Source organism: Amaranthus tricolor, chromosome 5, assembly GCF_026212465.1.
Source record: "Amaranthus tricolor cultivar Red isolate AtriRed21 chromosome 5, ASM2621246v1, whole genome shotgun sequence".
In the NCBI taxonomy this organism is placed as follows: Eukaryota; Viridiplantae; Streptophyta; class Magnoliopsida; order Caryophyllales; family Amaranthaceae; genus Amaranthus; species Amaranthus tricolor.
The window spans coordinates 9,650,486-9,656,942 of NC_080051.1; the positions used below are offsets into that span (position 1 = coordinate 9,650,486).

Sequence of the window (6,457 nt, forward strand, 5' to 3'; positions counted from 1 at the left end):
ATAATAATAATAATAATAATAATAATAACAACAACAACAACACCGGACTTTCTGCGAATAATCACTATTGATGGTTAGGGACAGAAAATGTGTCCTCGCCAGTATCGTTCTGTTTTATGCCATCGGCTCTCAATTCCCTTATTTGCCGAAGGTAGTTTATGTCTAAGCTACAACACTGCCAAGATGGATACATGGGGGATCACGCAATTCATTGCTCTAGTGAGGTTGGCTTGAAGTTTTGACACAATTTGGTTTGGGACATGCTCGTGGATATCTGTTGCAGAGCTGGGATCTTGGTCCGTAAGGAGGTACCAGTGGGGTTCTCTTTGAAGGCAGAGAAGGATCTTAGGCAAGCAGAATTCCTTCTGTTTAATTGGCTCCATGGCAAGGATGTAACCGGAGGCTCGCCTTTGCTGGTATAAGAGTCTCCTCATGGGCCCCTAATGTCTCTTTAGCCAATGCGGCAGAGAGAAAGAGGAAGAAATACACCACTAAGTGCGAGGATAACAATTACAAATTCATCCCCTTTACTTTCTCTACTTTTAGAGAGTTAGGTGAAGACGCACTCGAGCTTCTATCAAGTGTTGCATCGGTTGCTTTGAGTAACTCTTATAGTACCAAGTCTAGGGCCTATATTTTCCATAAGCTAGCTTTTTTATTCAAAAAAGGGTGGGTGTTCAGCTTGTTGCTTGATTCCCCACCTTCTTCTTGTAAAGTTCTTTTCTAATGAAATGAAATGCCGTTATTAAAAAAAACAAAAAAAAAATAATAACAATAATAAAAATAAAATTTATTTTGCCAAAAAAAATTAGTTTCATTATTATTTTTTTAGTAAAGAAATTTTTATAAAATGCCAAGCAAAAGCCAGATCAATATAAAAAAATGATTCAAAACTTAGGAGACCTACCAAACACCGACTTGCAATTGAATGAAGTTGGGAGTACGGAGTAAGGATGGGACCTCAAAGAGACAAACCTAAGGCTATATAAAAACTAATACAAGCCTATAAATTAAGGTGTATAAATTCAAGGCTTAATTAACAAGCTACAAACAAGATAGGGCAGTAGCACCCCATACTAAATAACAGCAAACTTTGCATACACATCCCAACGGAGTAGCACATCAGCAGCTCACTGAGAATAACACCATATCAGTAAACATTGGCAGTGGCATGACTGGCATCCATAAGCAGCGCCGTGCACATAGCTCAGCAGCAATAGGGCTTTAGTGCAATTGCTCAATTCGACAATTTGCAACACTAAACACAACAAATCACCAACAACGCGCAGATCCATGAACATCAACCAACAACAGCAAACAAGTTTGAATTTAGCATCAGTCAAAGGCAGCAGCAGTAAGGTACTAGCAGCAGCACATCAGTAGAATCAAGGAAGCTACATTCGAAACAACAGTAACATGTGCAAGTTATCAGATGTTATTCTTGAGGCCAAACCAAACACAACATAACAATAACTCCTAAATGTAGGTTTAGGCTCATCCCTCACTGGATTGTCAGAAATTTCTATCACCCACTGCATCAAACCAAACTCACAAGTAATTAGTAATACCAAACATCTAAAAAATAATCAAAGTGGGACAGCAAAGCTCACGACAACATCAACATAATCAGCTGATAACAAAGTAAGAATTTCTTCGTGAATGCATGTATATTTAGTACTACATTTGGATGCAACATAGGCAGCAAAAAAACCTCACAACTTCAGCAACAGACTTATCTATTCAATGACTACTAGAAGAAATGTGGCATTATCAAGTATTTCTTTGATTCTAATTTGGCTCTTACAGAACATATTTGATCTTACGATATTCTCTCAACTAATCATAGTCCACTGTTATTACAAAATAATGCAATTAATGGAGAATTAGGAAGAAAAACGTAGAAAAACTAACAACTGAACATATTCCATTGTTATTATTACTCAAAACTGATCTGTATTGGTTTTCGTATTAGACAACTACTAATTATCAATATATATACTAATAGAAATTACCACATATGTAAAGATCATACTAGCATTACATTACTTATTATGGTTTTACTTCTATTATTTATTTATTTAGTATAATTACATTAATCAATACAATCATAATCGATCACAGCATACCAAAAGTTGACTAAAAAAAAGGTAAAAAATTAAAAGCCTAAAATTTAAACCAAAAAAGGTAGGAAAATGAAAATGATTATCATAATGGATCAAGTATATATTACTGTCTTCTTACTAGTACTAGCGTAGTAGTCTGACTAAAAATCTGGTGATTAGTTGGTTATGTGTGTTGATTGGTTGATAAACAATCAGCAAACATTAGGACCAAATCCTACAAAACCATTGGCAGCATCAATAGAAATTTGTTTTTTGTTGTTCCATGCTGTTGTGCTACTGACTCTGATGTTGTGTTGGTGTTGATTTTTTTCTGATGTGTTGCTTATCATAATTGCAACAGATTGTATATCTCAAAGGGTTCCTTTGTTTTGTTATCAGCACTCAAGTTCAATAGAGAACAAACACCAAAGCTCATAATAGAGTTCCTTTATTTTGCATAGAATTTTCATGCTATAATATGTGACAAACAGTTCATGGGAAGGGAAAATATACCAATAGAAGCTTTGTACAATAGGCCATACAGTATGTGCAAATAAGAGTCTAACTAAAGCAAGAATTTGTTGGCATCATTCAAAGTCATTATATGCAGTAATGAAGGCATTGATTCATTGATAGCAGGCCCAAGAACCACGTGCACCAATAGCATATTACATATGTGTAGAATAGTTAAACGCATCCATGATAGAACTTTAAAAGTTGTAGTGCATATGACAAATGACTAAGAGTCCAAGTTAAAACTGCGCTTTATTGAAAAACAAAAAATTCCATGAGATTCATACCTCTAATATTTGTCCATTTGACTGAGCAACAAAGGATGGTTCGAAAGGATGACATCTAACACAAGAACATGTATAAGCTTCCACATAAACCTGCAAAAACTAAAACAAAGTGTCAAACATTAGTGTTTGAACAGGAACCAAGAAATACAACGTATTTGAAACGAAATCCACACAAGTAAAACAAACAAGCTTTACTTATTCATGTCCTTCATGCATCTAAATCAATCAGAACAATATAAGGAAAATTTTGTTTGGGAAAAAGCTGTTTACCACAAAATATTGAGTGATTGATAAATAGTTTCTTCAAGAATTAGAGAATTAAGTTTTCACTGAGCAGAAAATTGTAAATAAATCAAATTACGGAAAACCTACACTGATATATAGCGAATTAGCACGAATGTGACGATTTGAGAGGAAAAAGTGACAGTTAAAGCACAATTGAATTCAATTGGCCATTAGAGAGGAATAAAACAACGATTGAATCCTAAATGAAACCGAAAAATGAAATAATGAGCAGCAAAGTTGGGATCTATCTAAAATGGTGAAAAATTAGGGTAGAAGTTTGGAGGAAGAAGACGAAGCAGCGGATAAAAGTAGTTTAGTCTTGGGAAATATACGCCATTCTCCAGCCCAATTTTTAATTTGTTAATTGAAGTATATAAATTGATTTTCTAAGCAAATACCCACGCTTATAAATGCGGTTAATATGGCTTATATCCACACTAAAAATTTATTTTCAGCACATATTTGAGTTTTTGGCTTTAAATTTATTTTTCTCCACGCTTATGAGTAAAGTTATTTTCTCCACACTTAATAAGCGAGGCGAAATTGATTATTACGCCTACACTTAATTAAGCGTGGTTAATTAAGTGTGGGTATATGCAACTTTTTTTGTAGTGTTCTCTTTCTTTTCTAAAAAATAAGGGGAAATAAACATCATAATCCTTAGCAATATCATAAAGAAAATTCAATTAACATGAATTGGTAAAGATTAATCATTTCATTAAAAACAAATTTTAAAGTGAAGAAAGTGGCATTAGAATTGTTAGACAATGGTAAGGATGCTAGCAACAACAACCCACAACAAACAATTAGCTGCACCAGCCAAAAGCATCTTCTATGTGATATCATCCTCAAAAACTGGCCAATATGCGTAATTAATTTACATACCAATTAATTACGTGTCTAGCATCAAACACAAATATGGGGAGTAATGGTTTTTCATTTAATGTAAAGAATTAAAATTTTGTTTGGTTTCTTTAGTCTTTTTCAACATATCTATTGTTAGTTTTAGGTTCTTATGTGATTAATGCAGACTTTGGATTTGTAACTTATGGTTTCATGAGGTTGAAGTAGGATATTTTGTAAAGAAAAATAACCATTGACAATTGTTGTAAGCATCAGTATAAAATTCTCGGAGATTGGTAAGAGTATTTAATCATTTACGCAATTCAGTAAGAGGTTTTTAAAGGTGTTGAAAGCGAAAGCCTTAAAGAGGTTCAACAATGAAAAACAAATAAAAAATATAATGAAAAATTGAACACAAGTGTTTATAAGGTATCTTGAATACCTCCCCCTCAAATATAGTTTATTATAATGAATTCAACAATTACAAGTATAATAAACCACCCTTATCTTGAGAACAATCTCTCAAGATCAGAAATACTAAAGCAAAGTAAAAACACTCTCAAATTTCTAACAATGCAATAGCCCTCTCAACAATATGTGTGTTTGTGGTGAATGTTACTATGAGTGATGAATCCAATTTATAGCCAAGATATTCATCACTCTTAGTATTCCCTCATAAATCACCATAAACATACATGTAACAACTCAATTAACATCTAATTAACTATGACAATAAACATTACAATAAACAATAGAAGTAATGCACCACATTATTGCATAGACATTACAAATTTTGACCAAAAACAGAATCTAAAGTAGTCTGCTGAACTTCCGCTCAACCCGAGCCACTACCTCGCTCAATCGAGCGAGCTTCCAGAGAAGCTACTGACTTTTTCTGCACACCTTGCTCGACCTGTCGAGCAATACTTCACTCGATCGAGCGGTTGGTCGAGCCACTCACTGTTCTGCTTCTTTATTTGTTGCTTTGATCAAGCAACTGTCATCAACCATTCCAAACCTTAAACCACCCATATTCGACACATCTTTATCGACCCTCTCTAAAGTACAAGACAAAGCATGTTCGATTATATGTTTAAAGTTAACGTCATCATTAAGATTATTGGTACTTGCTTTAACAATCTCCCCCTCAAGTCCAATACTCTTATCATCCGCAAAAGTAACTCTCCTTGACCCAAACACACTATCATCAACACCTTTGTGGCCTAGGCTACCAAAATTAACTTGTAACTCATACAAGTTCCTATGACTCCTTACTCCCTTTATGAGCACCATGCTCCCTCTAATGACTTTCAAAACCCCTCCACTTGCTTTGAAAGTGCATCCTTTACTCTCAAGTCTACCTAATGAAATAAGGTTCCTCTCAAACTTAGGTACATACCTTACATCACCAAGTCTTCTTTTGACACCTTCATGAGTCTCAATCATAACCTCACCAATACCCTCTACTTTCACCTTTTCATCATTTGGTAAACTAACAAGGCCATTATCACCATAACTAAGCTTAGTAAATTTTCTTTTTTCACAACAAATGTGGAATGAGCAACCGGAGTCTATTACCCATTCCTTACTATGAACCACTCCCCCATCAACTAGTAGAGCCCCATCATAGTCATCATCATCTTCAACAAAGCCTAGAGCGGCATTTCCGCTACTCTCATTCTCAATCCTTCCACTATCCCTTAAGTTTCTCATTTTCTTAAAGTCTTCTTTAAATTCCTTGCACATCATTTGTATGTGCCCCTTTTTCTTACAATAGTAACACTCTTGTCATTAAGGTCACCCCTCCCATGAGACTTACCCCTTCCTTGATATGTCTTTTCTTTGGTTCTTCCCCTATTAGAATCCTCACTAAACAAGCCATCCCCAACATTCTTCTTTTCTTCCCCCTGTCTACTCACCATGAACCTATCCTTCTCTCTTAACGCGGCCAATGCTTGATCAAGAGTGATAGAATCCCTACCTATGAGCAATATTTGGACTATGTTTCTATAGTCCTTGGGAAGTGAAGCCAAAAGTAGTAACACTTGTTCTTCATCGGTCAACTTTTCATCGGCATTTAACAATTGGCACACCAACTTGTTAAATGTATAAATGTGGTCTTGCATTGTTGTATCCTCATCCTTCGTGAGTTGATACAACTCCCACCTCAAGCAAAGGTTATTTGTTAAGGATTTGGAAGCATACACTTTTTGTAATTTTTCCAACAATTCACCGGGATCGGTCTCTTTCAAGTAGTGATACTTGATTTCGGGTGCAATGGCAAGCCGGATTGTGCTTACCGCCTTCTTTCTCATTTGTGTCCATCTTGCTGCTTCTACATTATTTGGCTTCTCCTTCAATAGCGCATTATCGATGCCTTGTTGCACCAAAACATCTTCCACCGAGCTCTTCCATATGGAAAAATTT

General features: G+C 35.2%; 1 long non-coding RNA gene across 4 annotated transcripts; it reads right to left on the reverse strand.

Moving 5' to 3' along the window:
• Window positions 1–221: 221 nt before the first annotated feature.
• Window positions 222–3,524, reverse strand: LOC130813869 (uncharacterized). Of its 4 annotated transcripts, none has more exons than XR_009042249.1 (3): window positions 3,275–3,524; window positions 2,903–2,992; window positions 222–1,532 (listed from the first exon to the last, which is right to left on the reverse strand). It is a non-coding gene; the product is annotated as an uncharacterized LOC130813869 (long non-coding RNA). The 4 variants fall into 4 exon arrangements; XR_009042250.1 differs by having other exon boundaries at window positions 2,903–3,001; XR_009042251.1 differs by having other exon boundaries at window positions 223–1,394; window positions 2,903–3,001.
• Between the last annotated feature and the right edge of the window lie 2,933 nt (window positions 3,525–6,457).